The sequence below is a fragment of the Phyllostomus hastatus genome, unplaced genomic scaffold (genome assembly GCF_019186645.2).
Source record: "Phyllostomus hastatus isolate PE091 unplaced genomic scaffold, TTU_PhHast_1.1 phas_scaffold_39, whole genome shotgun sequence".
Taxonomy (NCBI): domain Eukaryota; kingdom Metazoa; phylum Chordata; class Mammalia; order Chiroptera; family Phyllostomidae; genus Phyllostomus; species Phyllostomus hastatus.
The window spans coordinates 18,006,241-18,024,411 of NW_025334028.1; the positions used below are offsets into that span (position 1 = coordinate 18,006,241).

The 18,171-nt window shown below is 37.1% G+C and overlaps 1 protein-coding gene across 1 annotated transcript in view; it reads right to left on the reverse strand.

The window, feature by feature from the left end:
- The window catches only part of HPGDS (hematopoietic prostaglandin D synthase), a 94,645-nt gene extending 89,650 nt beyond the window's left edge, over window positions 1–4,995 (reverse strand). The window contains exon 1 of the mRNA XM_045820427.1: window positions 4,817–4,995. The gene's annotated coding sequence lies outside the window, so the exon portion shown is untranslated. The remainder of the gene's footprint in view (window positions 1–4,816) is intronic.
- Window positions 4,996–18,171: the final 13,176 nt, after the last annotated feature.

The following is an 18,171-nucleotide window of genomic DNA, read 5'->3' on the forward strand; positions in this document are numbered from 1 at the left end:
CCCATTCCTTTTTCTTCTACATTATAGTCTTTTACATAGTTGAAAAAGTGAAAGTATCACTACATCTTCAGTATTTTGCCCCAGTTCAGCTATTTTGCATAGGATTTTCATCATTTTCTGTTTCTGTATACTCTGTAATTTGTTGATAGCATTAAACTCTGGTGCCTAGACTAGAACACAGTATCTCATATGTGCCTGACTGGCCCAGAGTGCAGTATGATTTGAATATCACACATACATTAATTCAGTTAATGTTTACATCACATATTTTTCCTATATCATATGATCAGCTATTATTTATTCTATCAAAACAACTAAATACCTTAGAAATTTTAATTAAGGTATTCAAAGTTGGGCTATTTTCAAAATTGATTTTCTTTCAAATGTGTTTATAAATTATTATCCAAAAATATTTTTAAAAAATAAATTGTATGCATATTAAAATTGGAAGAAGACTCATTAATAACATGGGCAAACTTTTAAAAATATTTAAGGATATTTTTAAATCTGCCAAGTACCCTTTCAAATTATTATCTGACTGCCACTACGTAGTCCAATAATACAGTGATTTTCAACTGGTGTGCTTCAAGAATTTTTAAAACATACACTACCTGACTATTCAGTCAGGGACATTGACTTATTTTCCTTAGGTGTCAAATAAAAAATGACAACAGCCAACACAACAAGAGCCATCCAGTATGAATGAATAAATATTATACCTAATTTTTTTGTCAGATCGGCCAAAAGTGTAATAAATATTTGGTGTGCTGAGTATTTTAAAATTGGTTTATGTGTGCCATGAGATGAAAAAAGTTGAAAATCACTACTATAATACATGGGTCCATATTCAAATGCATTATTTAGTACAAATTATATTCTTTTACTTGCATGATAAGAGTTTCCTGAACATGGTTATAGAAATAGTTCTAAAATCTCTATTCTGGTTCTTAACATACAACTTTATCTCTAAGGAGCAAGGAATCTGAAATCAAGAGAAATAACTCCACTGAGAAGCCGGACATTTTCTGGACACTCATTTATTGTATGAGACAAGGTGCTCACACCAGTGTGAGCACCATATTAAATATGGCACTGCAATGACAACTGGTCCTTCAATGCTCTTCTAATGACCTAGGAAAGGAAAGGAAATGATCAGGGATGGTTTAACAGCCTTTCTTCTTCTTATGAGACAGAAAAAAAGTAAATAGGACAGTTAAGGGACACAGCTAAGACAAGAATATACTTCTCCCCTCTCTTCATCCCATCACACTTACCTATGGCAATTTTATTTAACACTGTAAGTCTTCTAACATTATAACTTTTAAAAAATAAATTTGCTAAACACTGAAAACCATCTCAGTGACCAATATGAATCAAGCACATAATGTCAAATAATTATTTTTCTAATAAATAAAACATTATTAAACATTGTTCTCTGTGGTAAGAAAATGACCATAAATTTCATGTTAGTACATATCCTCTTCTGTATTAAAAGTTTCTTCAGGGCCCTGGTTGATGTGGCTCAATGGATTGAGTGCCAGCCTGTAAACCAAAGGGTTGTGGGTTCAATTCTAAGTCAGGACATATGCCTGGGTTGCAGGCCAGGTTCCCAGTGGGGGTGTGTGAGAGGCAACCATGTATTGATGTTTCTCTCCCTTTCTCTCCCTCTCCATTCCCTTCTCTATAAAAATAAGTAAATAAAATCTTTTAAAAAATAAGTAAAAAGTTCCTTCAGGGGTAAGAATCATCTTGTACTTCTTTTATGAATACTTGCATATAGGTGGTTTCATAACAGATATTCAACAAATATTTTTTTGTTGCACGTAAAAATCTATGATAGCAGCAAACAAAGCTCACTGATAATTGTTCTCAATTAATGTCTCAATTTGATTACTATCAACTTTAACTGCTCTACCTGGCCATAGAGCATCGACCAGCAAGAAATCTCTAGCGCAAAACTTTATAAACCACTTTTGACTTATTCATTCAGTCACAGCACCTTCTCCATACACTGTACAAGTCTTTCTATGCATTTCAGTTGCATTTTTATATTTCTTGATATAATAAAGTGTGATACACTGAAATATTTTATTTTTCTTCCATGTTCAATACTAACATGGCTACACAAAAATTCACAAATTTTGATTTTTTAAAAAATGCACACTGATACAACATCTGTTGCAATAGAAGCTAACAAAATTTTTTCAAATGAAGTTCAAGACAACTAAGCACTGCTAGAGCCAACTTGCGGGAAAAACCAAATGAATTTCTAGCCAACTCAATACACTGAGAGATTTCTAGTCAAGATGGTAGAGTAGGCAAATGCTGTGCACACCTCCTCCCACGACTACATCAAAATTAGAACTAAATGGTAGAACAACCATTACTGAGAACCATCTGAAGACTAGCTGAACAAAACTCCAATAACTAAGGATATACAGAAGAACCCACACTGAATTTGGTAGCAGGAGGGTCAAAGACATCATATGGGCAGGACCCATACATGTGATAGAATATTGCTCAGCCATAAAAAGAATAAAACCTTGCTGTGTATGCAATACGGATGGACCTAGGGTGTATTGCCCTGAGTGAAATAAGGCAGACAGAGAAGACAAATGCCATATAATTTCCCTTATATGTGGAATCTAAGAAACAAAATCAACAAGCAAAACAGAAACAAACTCATAGATACAGAGAACAAACTGATGGTTTCAGATCGGAGGGGTATTGAGGGAATGGGCGAAAAGGGGGAAGGGATTAAGATGTACAAATTGCCCGTTATAAAAACAGTCACAAGTATCTAAAGTACAGCACAGGAAATACAGTCAATAATTTTGTAATAGCTATGTATGGTCTCAGATGGGTATTAGATTTATCAGGGTGCTAACTTTATAAGTTACATAAATGTCTGACCATTATGCTGTACACTGAAATGAAGATAATATTGTATGTCAACTATAATTAAGAAACATTATTTTTAAAAAAGATTACATTGACAATAGAAGGCAGACTGTTTTTTTTTTTTTTTTTAAATGGTTGTACTCTGAATAAACAAGAGGAAACTCTCTAGGGAAACAATTAAGGCACTTAAGTGAGAGAGAGAAGGCGCCACTAGAAGGCAGTAGCCCCCTCACTTGCCTTAACTAAAGTTTCACTGAAGCATAGCTGCCTATACATATAGCTGTTTCATATTTCTTCCAGCTAATACTTGATCATGTTCTTCCTCCCACAGTAATATCTGTTATGGTTTCACTAACTTTGAAATCCTAGTAATTTACAGGTGTAAGATTGAATAAAACATTTAGAATCTGCCGTTTTTATTGTTATTTTGGTCTAGTAATTCAAAAATAAGGTAACACCTTATTTTGAATTTGCAAGAAAAAATCATTACCTTATTTTGAATTTGGAAGAAAAATAATCCTCACACCAAGCACTGTTCTTATAACTAAAGTGTAGTCTGTGGCCTGTTGATACTAGTTAAGACTGCTTCCTCGCAGGCACACTTTGGTCTGTACCACCGCACACAGGCAGCTGAGGCAGAGCCCTGTGCCAAAAACAGCTCTGTACCCGGCTGTCGCTCCACCTGAAACACATTGATAGTGGTTCCCAGCCTTTTCAAAGTGAGGGCCCTTCACGAATAAAATGTCATAGACCCTTCAAGTAATAATTCTTGAACTCTTAAGATCAGTAGATTAAAATACTTATCTATATCATGAAAAGATACTGTAAAAAGATACAATAACTTCACTGAGACATTTTATTGAATTAATATTATATTAGTCATAATACTGTAGATTAAAATAAATCAGTATAAATATACAAAGTATATTAGTCAATAGTTAAGGTACTTTGCCTAAATAAGTTCATGAACCCCTTAAAATAAACCCACAGTGTAACCCTTACCCACAACATACGGTCTGGGATCTGAAAGAAGAGAATCATTGAAATTATGTTTTACACCACTCAACTTCCACTTTTAAGATGAAAACATCATATTTTCTGGCTACATTTTTTTAAAACCTCACCAGCTTTTAGAAAGTGTATCCTTCTCCAGGCAGCTAAGAAATGCCACAGTTCCTGTCATTCATCAAGCAACACACGCCACATCAGTGTGTATTTAGAGCTCCCTATAATGTGTCCTACCTGTGATTTTTACCAAGGTTAGTTTTAAAAATATCAATAGAAGCTTGATCTCTAAAGACGTCAATTCCAAATACAGTTTGTCTGTTTGACCTAAGCAAATTTACCTGGTGTCCTTCTGAGTACGTAATAAGCATTCTCAGTTCAAATGTCTTGTGAATTTTGACATCATAGATGAAATATCTCCTGACCTATTAAAAGAGGGCCTGGCATCAGGTAGCTCCGCAGAGCGCCAGGATTCCACAGCTCGGTTAGATGACAGTGCAACTCTACCACGCAAATCTGGGAGAAGTCGAATTGTGTATTTTATGGAAATAACTTATTGAATAGTCTGCTCCTGCTTCTCATTGAAATTTGTCAATTAAAGAACAACATTTTAATTAAATCAAATACATAATCACACGTCCATGGTTGTTTAATTGTCAGAGAGAGGTCCCAAACATAATAAAGATTATATGTCATACTAAACTGAAGAAAACAGACTTACTCAAAAGAAAATGCTAAGAAGTCATTATATAATATGGAGAAAATTAATTGATTACACTTTTCTATGCCTAAAATTTATTTTACTGTAAAATAGAAGTGATTATTCTTACTCTTGTCAAATATTCTTACTTTTGTCAAATGTAGAAGCAGAGTCTGTGAGTCAAAAGATAACAGAGAGGTAGAAGCTTACCCATAACCTAAGCCAGTGTTTCTCTCCCTTTTCAAAAGTCCTCTTAGGAACCTTATAAGTCCACCATATTTCACATGCAGCGGTAGCACTCAGTCAGACAATTCTGGGCAGTCGTGGGCAGTTAGCAGTAGTTAGGACCGTCTGGAATTTGAAGGCCACGGGTTGGGAAATGCTGATCGGGGCTAACCTTCATGTTCTGAGGTCCAGAGAGATGAAGCAATTGGTACAAAGTTACACAATTAGCTAGGGTCAGCTAGAGCTAAAATACAAGTCTCTTCATCTTTGTCTCATACAATTTCCACTATGTCAGAACTATAAATAAAAGCAAATAGAGTCATTGAAAGAAGATTCCTATGCTAATTCAGGGAACTATATATTCAGGCAAATCTATCAGCTGAACGCCGAGAGCACTACTACACTCCAGATCTGGAAACACAGAAGGGAGCTCAGGATATCAATAAATAGAACGGTTACAAATGGTTTCATGTCAGACGCCAGACATAAATAATGTTTAGCAGGTGTTAAACCAGGGCCTGGTTCTGCTTGACACTTTTGTCAGTGACCTAGATAAGACATTGGCAACCTGAAGTGCCCAAACCTCTCAAAAGAATTGAACATTTTAGGAATGTATCTCCCGGCCACAAGTCACTATTCATCTTCTCCCATAATCAAGTTTTATTTCATTGCCAGAGCTCAGCTGATCTCAACAAAGAGATTTCTTTATTAATTACCGCAAAACTGTGAGTGACTAATGTTAACAGATGGACCAATGTCTTAGAGACCTTTTATTTTTTTAAAAAATCAGTTTATTTATCCAAAAGAATATTATTTGATCAGTGGAGATATGTGTCTCTCTGTGGCTTACCCACTAGAACATTTCTTCTTGACAAATATAACCATAACTTCCCTAAATTCACTAACATTTTTGAAAAAAAATGCTTGAAGATTTCAAAAACAAACACTGTTTCTTGCTGAGTTTGAACTAAACCTCTGAACCCTTATCAATATGATTCTCCATGCAACCTAGTAATTGATCAATGAAAATTGATTGACACATACAATGAAACTTATTTACCATTTTGATCTATATGATGTGAGTACATTCCTGCTTAGAGGTAGATAATGGTATTTTATAACCTCCCCCCCTAAAACCTTCTGCTATAGCTCATTTTATGAAAAACTTGGTTATATTTCCTTTTTGCTCTCCAGTTATACACACACCATGCTGAAGCCTGAAGAAAAAGAACATAGTAGCAGTCTTGGTTTACATGATGGAGAAAGCAGATCCTTCTTCAGGATTACTTAGATCTAAAAATTATTTCTGGAAGTAACCAAAATGCCTGCAGTGACATGAAATTATGTAAAGTGGAATTCTAGACATGTGTAGTATAAATTAATGTACATACTACTACATTTAAAAAAAATAAAAATGATGCCAGTTTTGAGGGGGGAAAACACAAGCAAGGGTTTACAAATGAGGCTCCTCAGAAGCAGCCACAAGTACATGACAGGTCAAGAAAGTGGACTGTCTCATCCAGGCTTTGCTGTTAAAAATACCCCAGGGAGTTATTTTTACAGGCAGGAGAGGGGAAATTTCCATAAATATTTCTAGGAAGTTTAGCCAGAAACTTAAGTTTCCAGTAAAAATATTATATTGACCATTATTAGAAATATTTCATATTTAGTTAGTACTCAAAAGACAAAAATAAGAAGCCTGAATTATAGCAACATTTGTTTGTAGAAATAGTTTGTATGTTATTTGTTTTTCTAATTTTTTCCATTCTTTCTTTTCCCATTTTCCTATCCTATCATTTTCTTCATCCCAAACTTTATTTTTATTCATCATGTTTTAAATGTTTTATTTCTTTTATGCTCTAAAGTGTGGGATATTTTTACTTTATTCTGGAAACTTTCCCTTCTGCATTTCAAATTTTCATTTCTAATTTCTTTTTAAGGGAAAAAAAACACTTAAATGTGTGTGATGGGTTGGGAGGGAGAACTTCACCTTCTAGCTTTAGTGGTCTATCTCCGTAAATGTCCTTCATCCTGGTATAGGCTTCCCTGAGTGTCAACACTCATCCATGAACTATGACTTGGCACCCACAATGGCTAACCCTAACTCAGGTTTGTGGAGTTTCACAATGTTTTCCCTTGAGAAGAGCCAATGCTGAGCTGGCACAATATCACCAAGCACAGGTCTTTGAAGAGTCCTCTTCTCAAGTCCATGTAAGAAATAGCATACTCAGTCACGGCAGCTTTTTCTAATTCAATAGCATCCTTGAGAGTGAGGAGGAGGCTTTAAACCTCTCTTGGGTAGGCTTATCTCACACTAATTTAGGAAGGAACTAAAAAGAAACTATGACTCTAGTTGACAACATTTAATGAAGGTCTGATAGCAGTGACTCCTAACTTATTAAGAAAAATAATATTTGTGTACATGAAGCACCAATTGACTTAATACATTGTCCATGAATACATGGACAATAACTTAACTGATTATAAATTTTAAAACTGATAAGCTTCTTCAACTCCCTCCTCTGATGAATTTAGAAGAATGACTTACTTCAGCCCTTCATTTGTGCCTAAATTGAGGAATAAAGCAAGGAACAAGGAGGAAGAGGGTCAGAGCTCAGAAGCAGTATCAGGGACGAGCTTCAGTCCTATTTCTAGTCCGTTTGGTTTTTGGAAATACTTCATCTGTATTTTCTTTAGACACAGACAATATTTTCCCATGTTTTAAAGTGTGCATTCTTGTTCTGGTTAATAGAATATTTAATCTATTAAACTTGCAGTTCTATCTTATATCCTAATTGTCTTTATGCCTCCACAATCACAGTTTTATACTAGTTACTGCAATAGAGCTAATCGAAGACTATACTTTAAGGGATCATTTCTATAGTTTGTCACAATAGAGCTAATCTTTGCTAGTAATTTTAGAGAATACATTAAATTTAAATGTAAAAACATCTTTCTCAAACTTCTCCCAATGAATGACCCATGTCATTTCCCCTAATACACTGCCACTGAAAGCTACAAAAGAGGTTAAGTGTTGACAAGAGGCCACTTTTCCTGTTTTTCTCCTAGTTGTTGCACTCTCAAATTCTTACTAAGAAATTCAATGTAAACAAGAAAGAGTTTGCATCAATTTTCACATGTCCTCTGAAACCTCTGAGCCTCATAAACATCCCTAGGGTTAAGTAGAGGTATGTAGAATGATTGCAGCTGGATGTAATTTATTCTCCTCCTCTCTCCCCCCTTTTTTCCCTGTAGCCTAACTTAATAAGATTACAGTTCAGGGACATGAAAAATTAGCCTTACAATTGGGGGATACAACTTACGTGGCATATACTTCTATACGCCATAGAAGACCATTTTGCAACTCACTGCCAATTATTTTGGGACACATATTGTCACTTACAGTGAACTAAGTTAGTCTTCAGAGCAGAATAAGGAAAAGTTACTGGTTTGCTTTTGCAAAACCTATTCATTTGATACAGATGACAGGAGGCTCTTCAGTGCGGTTTCTGTTCTTTAGGCAAACATACCAAATGCTAATAAACTCTTTTGACATTTTAATTTCCAAAGCACTGTCACATATAAACTTAAATGCACTACTAGTTGTTTGGAAAAGTAGAGATTGTTGGGTGTGAACGCCGCTCAGTTCACATGCAAATTGTGTCCAGCAAACAATACTGGGAACTGAGCCAAGAAATGTTTCTCTCACTTCAGACTTCCATGATAAGCCTCCAACACCAAACGCTTTCCCCTGTGCCATCCTGATTAATCCACCTCCTCCCAATCTTTCCTGTTTACACTGTAAAGGACCAGTATTTAAAAACCTTATCCCTTAGTAAAAGTACTCACCAAGAGACTTTCACATGGGGTGTGTCATAACTGTCATTTTGAAATCTTTTAAAAGGTATTTTTAAATGAATTTCATTGATCATGAAAATAAATAACTCATGGTTAAAGCAGCAAATGACTTTTCATTATAAAATTGCTACTCTCAGAGAGCACTGGCACATGAGTGCAAGATTTAAACCCTTAAAGATTTTACCTTAATTAACACACAAGTTACTCAGTTCTCTAATACACTGAATCAACATCAGCATTTCAGAAAAGTCAGTCCTGGTTTTGCAGAACTTAAAATGTTTCCTAGTTTGTGGTATTGATCTTCCCTTGCCCTAGATTATTGAACTTTGTGGGAGACATTCTTAGGCATGAACTAAAGTTTATTTCTGAAATCCGAATAAAAAGTAAACATCCACTTTCACAGTAGGCGACATCCACAGTCATTTCCCTTATATCAACAAACTACCCTCATCCAAGAAGTTCAGAAACATCTTTAATTAAATTATTCCAGTCTCAGTATATACTAAAGTAGATGCAGATTTGGTTTCTAGCCACAAGAAATTTCAATTTAATGCTAATAGAACCTAATTGAGTTAATGTGGAGGGAAACATTCATATTACTGACTTCACTTATGGTCAAAATGGGTAAATAGAGGCCAGATTTAAACTTCTAGTGAAAACAACTAAAAAAATAAATAAAATATGTGAAGCAATAATTTTTTTTTGAGACTTTATTTATTTATTTTTAGAGAGAGGGATAAGGAAGGAGAAAGAGAGGGGGAGAAACATTAATGTGTGGTTGTCTCTCACGCCCCACTACTGGGGATATGGCCCATGACACGGGCATGTGCCCTGACTGGGAATTGAACCAGTGATGCTTTGGTTCTAAGGCCCATACTTAATCCACTGAGCTACACCAGCCATGGCATGAAGCAATAATTTTTAAGTTATTGGATATAAAGCAATAATATCTGGAGCTCTTTGAGGGATAACAGATATCAGAAGGTGAACCCTACAATTTCCCTAGCTAACTCTTTGAATAAAGTTTTGAGAGCATACTACAGAAAGAATCCAGAGAAACTCTGGCTATCTCACCAAGTTAAAGCAATAAAGCTAGAAGTCTGTGAAGGACAAAGCAGTTATAAATGCCTAGGTACCAAAAACACAATCCATAAAAGAAATAATTGATAAGCTGGGCTTTGTTAAGATAGAAAAAAAAACAATTCTGCAAAAGAAAATGTCAAGAGAATGAACTTCTGGCCAAGATGGAGGCACAGGTAGATACACTTTGGTTCCTTGAACAACCAAAAGAAGGACAACAATGATTAAAAACAAAACAAAACAAAACAAAACAAAACAGAAATGCCAGAAAAGCGAACTGTGTGGAAGCCTGACAACTAAGGAGTTAAAGAAGAAATACTCATCTAAACTGGTAGGAGGAGCAGAGACTTGCAGCCAGGGCAGAGAAGATATGTAGCAAGGAGACTGACCAGGCAGGCAAGCCACAGCTGAACTGGACAATCCCACATTCAGGTGCAGATAAGCCAGGAGGAACTACTGAGGAGTGAAACAGACCACACAACCCAAGGTTCCAGCCCAGGAAACTAAAGCCTCAAAACTTCTGGTTGGAAAAAACTATAAGGGTTTCGTGGCAGGAGAAACTCCCACCCTCATAGGAGAGTTCATTGAGGGGCCCACAAGGTCCTACTACATACACAAACCCATCTTACTGGGAATCAGCACGAGAAGGGCCAAATTTGCTTGTGGGTAGTGGGGGAAATGACTGAAGGCCAGTGGAGAGCAGAGCAAGCAGCATTGTCCCTGACCCCTGCCTGAACCCTCCCCCACATACAGTGTCACAATGAAGCCAAGTGGGTTGCCTTGTCCTGGTGAATACCTAAGACTCTGCCCCTTATAGGTGCACCAAAACAAAGAAATATGACCCAAATGAAAGAACTGATCAAAACTCCAGAAAAAAAAAAGAACAAAGCAATGAGGAGATGGCCAACCTATCAGATGCAGAGTTCAAAACACTGGTAATCAGGATGCTCACAGAAATGATTGGGTATGGATGCAAAACAGAGGAAGAAGTGAAAGCTATGCAAAGAGAAATAAAGAAAAATATATGGGAACCAACAGTGAAGGGTAAGAAACTGGGACTCAAATCAATGATTTGGAGCAGAAGGAAGAAAGAAACATTCAACCAGAACAGAATGAAGAAACAAGAATTCCAAAAAGTGAGGAGAAGCTCAGGAACCTCTGGGACATCTTTAAACATTCCAACACCAAATCATAAGCGTGCCAGAAGGAGAAGAGGAAGAGCAAGAAATTGAAAACTTATCTAAAAAATAATAAAGAAGAACTTTCCTAATCTAGCAAAGAAAATAAACTTCCAGGATGCTCAGAGTCCCAAAGAAGATGTACCCAAGGAAGCACACACCAAGGGACATCATAATTAAGTTACCCAAGATTGAAGACAAGGAGAGAATCTTAAAAGCAGCAAGAGAAAAGGAGACAGTTACCTACAAAGGAGTTCCCATAAGACTGTCAGCTGATTTCTCAAAAGAAATCTTACAGACAAGAAGGGGCTGGAAAGAATTATTTAAAGTTATGAAAGGCAAGGACCTACACCCAAAAATACTCTATCCAGCTAAGCTTTCATTTAGAATGGAAGAGCAGGTAAAGTGCTTCCCAGATAAGGTCAAGTTGAAGGAATTCATCATCACCAAGCACTTATTATATGAAATGTTAAAGGGACTTCTCTAAGAAAAAGAAGTTGATCAAACTAGGAACAGTAAAATGAGAACAAACTCACAACTACCAACAACTGAACCTAAAAAAACAACAACAAAGAAACAAAAACAAAGCAAACAACTAGAAAAGGAACAGAATCACAGAAATGGAGATCACTGGAGGGTTATCACCGGCGAGTGGGTGGGGGGATAATGGGGTAAAAAGAATAAGGAATAAGAAGCATAAATGGTAGGTACAAAATAGACAGGGAGAGGTTAAGAACAGTATGGGAAATAGAGAAGCCAAAGAACTTGTGTGTATGATCCATGGACATGAAATAAACGGGTAATGCTGGTGGGGGGTGCAGGGTGGAGGGGCAAAAAAGGGATAAAAAATGGAACAACTATAATAGTATAATCAATAAAATATACTTAAAAATTAAAAAAGAAAATGTCAAGAAAGTGAGAAGAAGCAACAGACAGGGAGAAAATATTCACAAGAAACATATCTAATGAAAAACTGTTTACCCAAAATAAATGAAGAACTCTTAAAATTCAACAGTAAGAAAAGAACAATGAATTAAAAAGTGAGACAAAGAGCTTAATAGACATTCACAGAAAAAGTTCTATAGTTGGCAAATAGCATACAAATAAATACCCCATATCATATGTTATCAGGGAAATGTAAATTAAAAATCAATGAGGTACCACTACACCCATTAGAATGACCAAAATTCAGAACCCTAACACCAAATGCTAATGAGAATATGGAACAACAGTAATGCTCATTCATTACTAGCAGAAATATAAACTAGTGTAACCACTTTGGAAGCTAGTTTGGCAGTTTCTGACAAAACAAAACATACTAATACCATATGATCCAACAATTATGCTTTTTGGTATTTACCCAAACATTTTGAAAAATACCATATGCACACAAAAATCTGCATATGGATATTAATAGCAGCTTTATTCATAATTGGCAAAACTTGAAAGCAAGCAAAATATTGTTCAATAGATGAATGGATAAATTGTGGCATATCCAGGTACTGAAAAAAAATGAGTTTTCAAGCCATGAAAAGTCATGGAGGAATCCTAAGTGCACATTACTAAGTGAAAAAGCTAATCTGAGAAGGTTACCTACTCTATGATTTCAACTGTATAAAATTATGGGTAAGGTAAAACTATGGAGATAATAAAAGTATCAGTGGTTGACAAGGGTTGGGGCAGGGATAGGATGAATAGACAAAGCAAACAGGATAGTTAAGATAGTGAAATACTCTGTGTGATACCATAATGATGAACACATGTTATTATACATTTGTGCAAACCCATAGAATGTACAACACCCAGAATAAACACATATATAACTATGGACTTTGGGTGCTAATGCAGGTTCATTAATTGTAACAAATGTACCACTTTGGTGAGGGACAATGGTAATGCAGGAGGCTATACATGTGTGAGAGCAGGAGGCATATGAAAAAGCTATGTACTTGCCTCTCAATTTTGCTGTGAAACTTCAACTGTTCATCAAAATGTCTTAAAGAAAAAAAATTACAACTACAAAAAATTAAATAGAAACCAATCCAGAACTGACATAGATGCTAGAATTATCAACAAAGATATTAAAAGGTTGTTAAAGCTATAACCTGTGTATGTAAGAAGTCAACCCTGTCTAGTTTGCCCAGTGAATTGAGTGCCAGCCTGTCGCTAGTTCAATTCCCAGTCAGGGCACATGCTTGGATTGCAGGCCAGGTCCCCAATTGGAGGAGTGTGAGAAGCAACCAATCAATGTATCTCTCACACATTGATGTTTCTCTCCCTCTCTTTCTCCCTCTCTTCCCTCCTCTCCAGAAATAAATAAATAAAATCTTTAAAAAAAAGTCAAATGAAAGATTGATACTGTTAGAGACATGGGAGATTGAAAGAAAAAAACTTTACTAAAATTTCTGGATATGAAAAGTTCAACACTGGAAATAAAAAATACACTATTTGGGATTAGCATTGGATTTGACATTATAGAAGATAGCACTAGCAAATCTAAAGATGTAATAAAAGCTATCCAAAAAGAGATGGAGATAAAAAAGACTAAAAAGAACAAATACATACACAAAGAATCTATGAGTTTTGAGACAACTTTAAATGGCAAAATATGTAAGTAGCTAGATCTCCAGATGAGAAGAGAGAGGACTGGGGGAAGGAGCAAAAAAGAGTTGAGTAAATAAAGGGCAATTTATTTTCAAATTAGGTGAGAACAATACACTCACAAATCAAGAAGCTTTACAAAATCAAAGCACAGCAGCTACAGAGAAAATTACTGCAAGGTACATCACAATTAAATTGCTTTAAAACCAGTGATAAAAGCAACCAGAGTCAAAGAACACATTACTACTGGGAAACAATTCTAAATGAATCTCTCACATTTCTTCACATATTTTAAGCAAGGTGTTAGCTGCCCTTTATTCTGGAGTTTTTGTTTTTGTTTTTGTTTTCAAGAATGATCATATAATGAACAACTTTTTCTCCTTTCAAAAGGAAGAGCAGTCAGGCTTAATAATCATTATAAAATATCTGGATTTCCTAAGCTGGTGCTCTGCTGTCATGCAGTCCCTGCATGCGCAGCTGTCAGCTCTCTCTTCACACAGCCATGTGAGGCTCAGGGACTGGCACAACAGTGCCAGTATTTTGGCTACTGATGTTACTATGAGTAATAAATAATTGTCCTTTGTCTCTGATCCATTAATCTCATATTTTCTGATAGTATCCACAAAAATATAGTTCTCTAACATGTTAGCTTAAAAACTTCATAAAATCTCAGGTCCTTCATAGTTCTTGATGATTTTGTGATGAGGCTGAGATGTTAACAGAGACATGGGAAAGACTGACAGAGTATGGGCCAATTATCAGGATTTAAGTGACAGTACCTGCAAAATGTCAACTTAGAATTTTCTGTTCTCCCTTTGTGGGAATTTCAGAAACCATCGTATCTTTTTAAAGTCTTGATGTAGCTTTTCATAAGTCAGGAATGCCTCTTTAGAGGCATTGCATTGATGTAGTAGAATTGTTTTCGCTTTCCCTCAACTGAGGGAGCAGTTCCCATCCTGTGGTTTCAGCAAATGTTCAGAAAGATATGCAAAGAAATCTGCTTGTCTTGTTCTCTCTCTCCAACATAATCCCAGCTCTGCAAGATATTGTCATGGGGAGCACAAACTTTGTTGCGTCCGTTTTGGTCCCTGATCAAAATCTACCACTTTCTGCCATCACATGTTACTGTCGGCCTTTACGGTACCAGAGAGGTCAGGCCAAATCGCTGGAGAAGGCAGGGGACAGGGAGAACACCTCGAGGTGGAACTGAAGATTAAAAGCGGCTTGCCTTCCCTTTTAAAGGGGGGGGGGGGGCACCAGAGGGGTAGATGCCCAAAGCAACCAAGAAGCTGGACTGGGCAGAAGGGAGCTTGTGCAGAGCATGAGAGACTGCAGATGTTGTCCCCTTACAGAACCTGGTGGCTGGGAGAGGGGCGCTGAAAAAGGGGCGAAGGCAAACACGGTCAACATCAGCCTCATTGGTTGAAAAACTGGACACTGCCACTTGGCGTCCAGAACTCATGGGATTCTGGGAGAGGACTTTTAAACAGAAGCTGAGCAAAGGCTCACTCTCTTGGGCTCTTGGGCTCTTGGCTTTTGCTTTCTTGGCTTTTTGTCTTCTTGGGCCTTTGCTTCACCCCACACAGATGAGAGCCTGCTCCCCGGAGGCAGGGTCCCGTGCTGGGATGTGTGCCTCACCGGGCTCCAGCCTTTGGGATGCTACGGCCCAATGGAGTATGGCTTGTGGTTGGACTGCTTTTCCTCCCTCGCCCTGAGAACAGCAAACAGAGACAGAGCAGCAGAGAGAGGTGTGAGCCAGGAAGTTCCTGGTGGGTGGAGCTTCCCCAGCTCGACCATCTGGAGTGATTTGGCAGTGCACCCCAGACCCTGAGAGAGAGCTGCTGCTGAGTGATGACAACCATGGCAACTCTGAACCCCATAAGTGCGTACCTCAAAGATGATGGAGACTTGTTTGTATGACTGGCTTAAGCTCCAAAAGGACAGATAATGGGGAACTTCTTGGCATGGCTTTGGTTTGCAGTCTTTTGGAGAGCAACGGAAGTTCTGTGTTTTGTGGAAGAGAAGGGTTTAGAGAGGAAATGCTCCCAGCCCTCCAAAGTTGGAAACACTGTTAATAAAAACCTATTTCCTTCCACATAAATCTTAGTGTTATGTGTATACACAGTGACAAGCACCCAGACCTCATGCTATCTGGTTACTTCATAAAACTTCCAAGTCACCATTGAGTGCTCCTGGTTATGTTACCTTTGTGGTTAACAAAGCTCACTGGTTCTCTTTACAAGTATCTCTTTGACAGGCACCAATTTCCATTCAGAGCAGTTCCGTTTACAAGCCTTTGTAATTCACCCATCGACTATTACAATCTTTTGCCCTTCAGCTTCTCTCACCTTTAATCATCTTAAATGCTATATGTCTTAGAGTAACATATAAGAACACAGTTGTAACTGTATGCCACAGTAAAAGTAAATGTAAGGTATTATTATTGTATGATAAGTAATCAACCTTTGTTCTTACACTCGGACACCCAAGACACCTGGGGGCAGGGCTTGAAAGGTAAAAGTCTGGGCACTCCCCTCCCAGTGCAGCCTGAGCTGACTGTGGAGATAGGGCCATATAAGGATGCTCATACCTGAGGTCACCCCAGAGATAGATGATTTGCTCAGTAACACGGATTAGTGACTGCACTGAGCCAGGAGGGCATCAAACCATGAGTCTGCTCAAAGAACCGAGGGAACAAATACAAGTTGAGCTAGGCATCAAACTTCAAGTTCGGGTTTCAGCAAAATCAAAGTGTAAGATGAAGCAAGGGGTGACACATGAAACAGGAAAGGGTGGGATGACTTGTGAGAGAATATGGCCAGCCCATCCATTTGAATCTCCTATATTTTAGCTTCTCAAGACCTTTACTACCACCCACTCACTCTGGAGGCTTCATTTAAAAAATTTTCTTTCCCTACCTCCTTTCTTCCTCTCTGTCCCTCCTTTTTCTTATGTTGATCTACCAACTTGTCTGGCTTTGTTATTATTGTTTTTAAGCTTTCTATTTACTTTACCCATTCTCCCGATTTACAAAAACAAAACCCAGCATCTGGTTTTACAAATCTGTAACTCTGGAGAGTATCAGAGAAAGCTAGTAATTCTTGTTCCCATTATACTTTAATGCCTTGAATTGCTCTAATTTTCTTCAAGTCCTGTAAATTAATTTATTTTCTGAATTGAGCCAGAGATTCTTTAAGAAAAAAGAATGTTTTACTCTTCTTTTCTTTGTATTCTCTTAATGGCTGTAATGGTCACTCAAAGCTACTTTATTCATGTACATATAAGATATATTTGTGTTATAAATGTGCCAAACTTTTTTTATTATATGTGCTACCTAATATTTAGGAAAAAGTGTTGGAGCAAGTGAAAAATAATGGACTATTGTATGAAATGTAAAAAGTCAAGTGTAAGAGAAAAAGATGTAAAAAATGATTTTTAAAAAGGATTTTATTTCCCAGAATTTTGTGTAATATAGTGCATAATTGAGGAGTTCTTACTATGTTCCAGTAATTCTTGGTGATTTACATGTAATAATTTCATTTATTCTTTTAAAAAATATTATTTTTAATATAGCTTATTGCTTATGCTATTACAGTTGTCCTACTTTCCCCCCTTCACTCCCCTCCACCCTGCACATCCTCTCCCACCCACATTACCCCACTTTAATTCATGTCCATGTGTCATACTTATAAGTTCTTTAGCTTCTACATTTCCCATACTATTCTTACCCTCCCCCTGTCTGTTTTCTACCTACCATCTATGCTACTTATTTTCTGTACCTTCTCCCCTCTCTCCTCCTCCCACTCCCCTGTTGCTAACCCTCCATGTGATCTCCATTTCTGTGGTTCTGTTCCTGTTCTAGTTGTTTGCTTAGTTTGTTTTTCTTTTTGTTTTAGGTGTGGTTGTTAATAATTGTTAGTTTGCTGTCATTTTACTATACATGTTTTTTATCTTCTTTTTTTTAGATAAGTCCCTTTAACATTTCATATAATAAGAGTTTGGCGATGATAAATTCCTTTAACTTCTCAGACCATATCTGAGAAGCACTTTATCGGCCCTTCCATTCTAAATGAAAGCTTTGCTGGATAGAGCAATCTGGGATGTAGGTCCTTGTCTTTCATGACTTGGAATAGTTCTTTCCAGGCCCTTCTTGCCTGCAAGGTCACAAGGTCTCCTTTGAGAAATCAGTTGACAGTCTGATGGGAACTCCTTTGTAAGTGACTGTCCCCTTATCTCTTGCTGCTTCTAGAATTCTGTCCTTATCTTTAATCTTGGGTAATGTAATGATGATGTGTCTTGGTGTGTTCCTTCTTGGGTCCAACTTTGGGACTTTCTGAGCTTCCTGGACTTCCTGGAAGTCTATTTCCTTTGCCAGAATGGGGAAGTTCTCCTTTATTATTTGTTCAAATAACTTTTCCACTTGTTGCTCTTCCTCTTTTCCTTCTGGTAGCCCTATAATTCAGATGTTGGAACATTTAAAGATGTCCTGTAGGTTCCTAAGCCTTTCCTCATCTTTTTGAATTCTTATTTCTTCATTCTTTTCTGTTTGATTGTTTCTTTCTTCCCTCTGGTCCACTCCATTGATTTGAGTCCCAGTTTTCTTCCCATCACTATTGGTTCCCT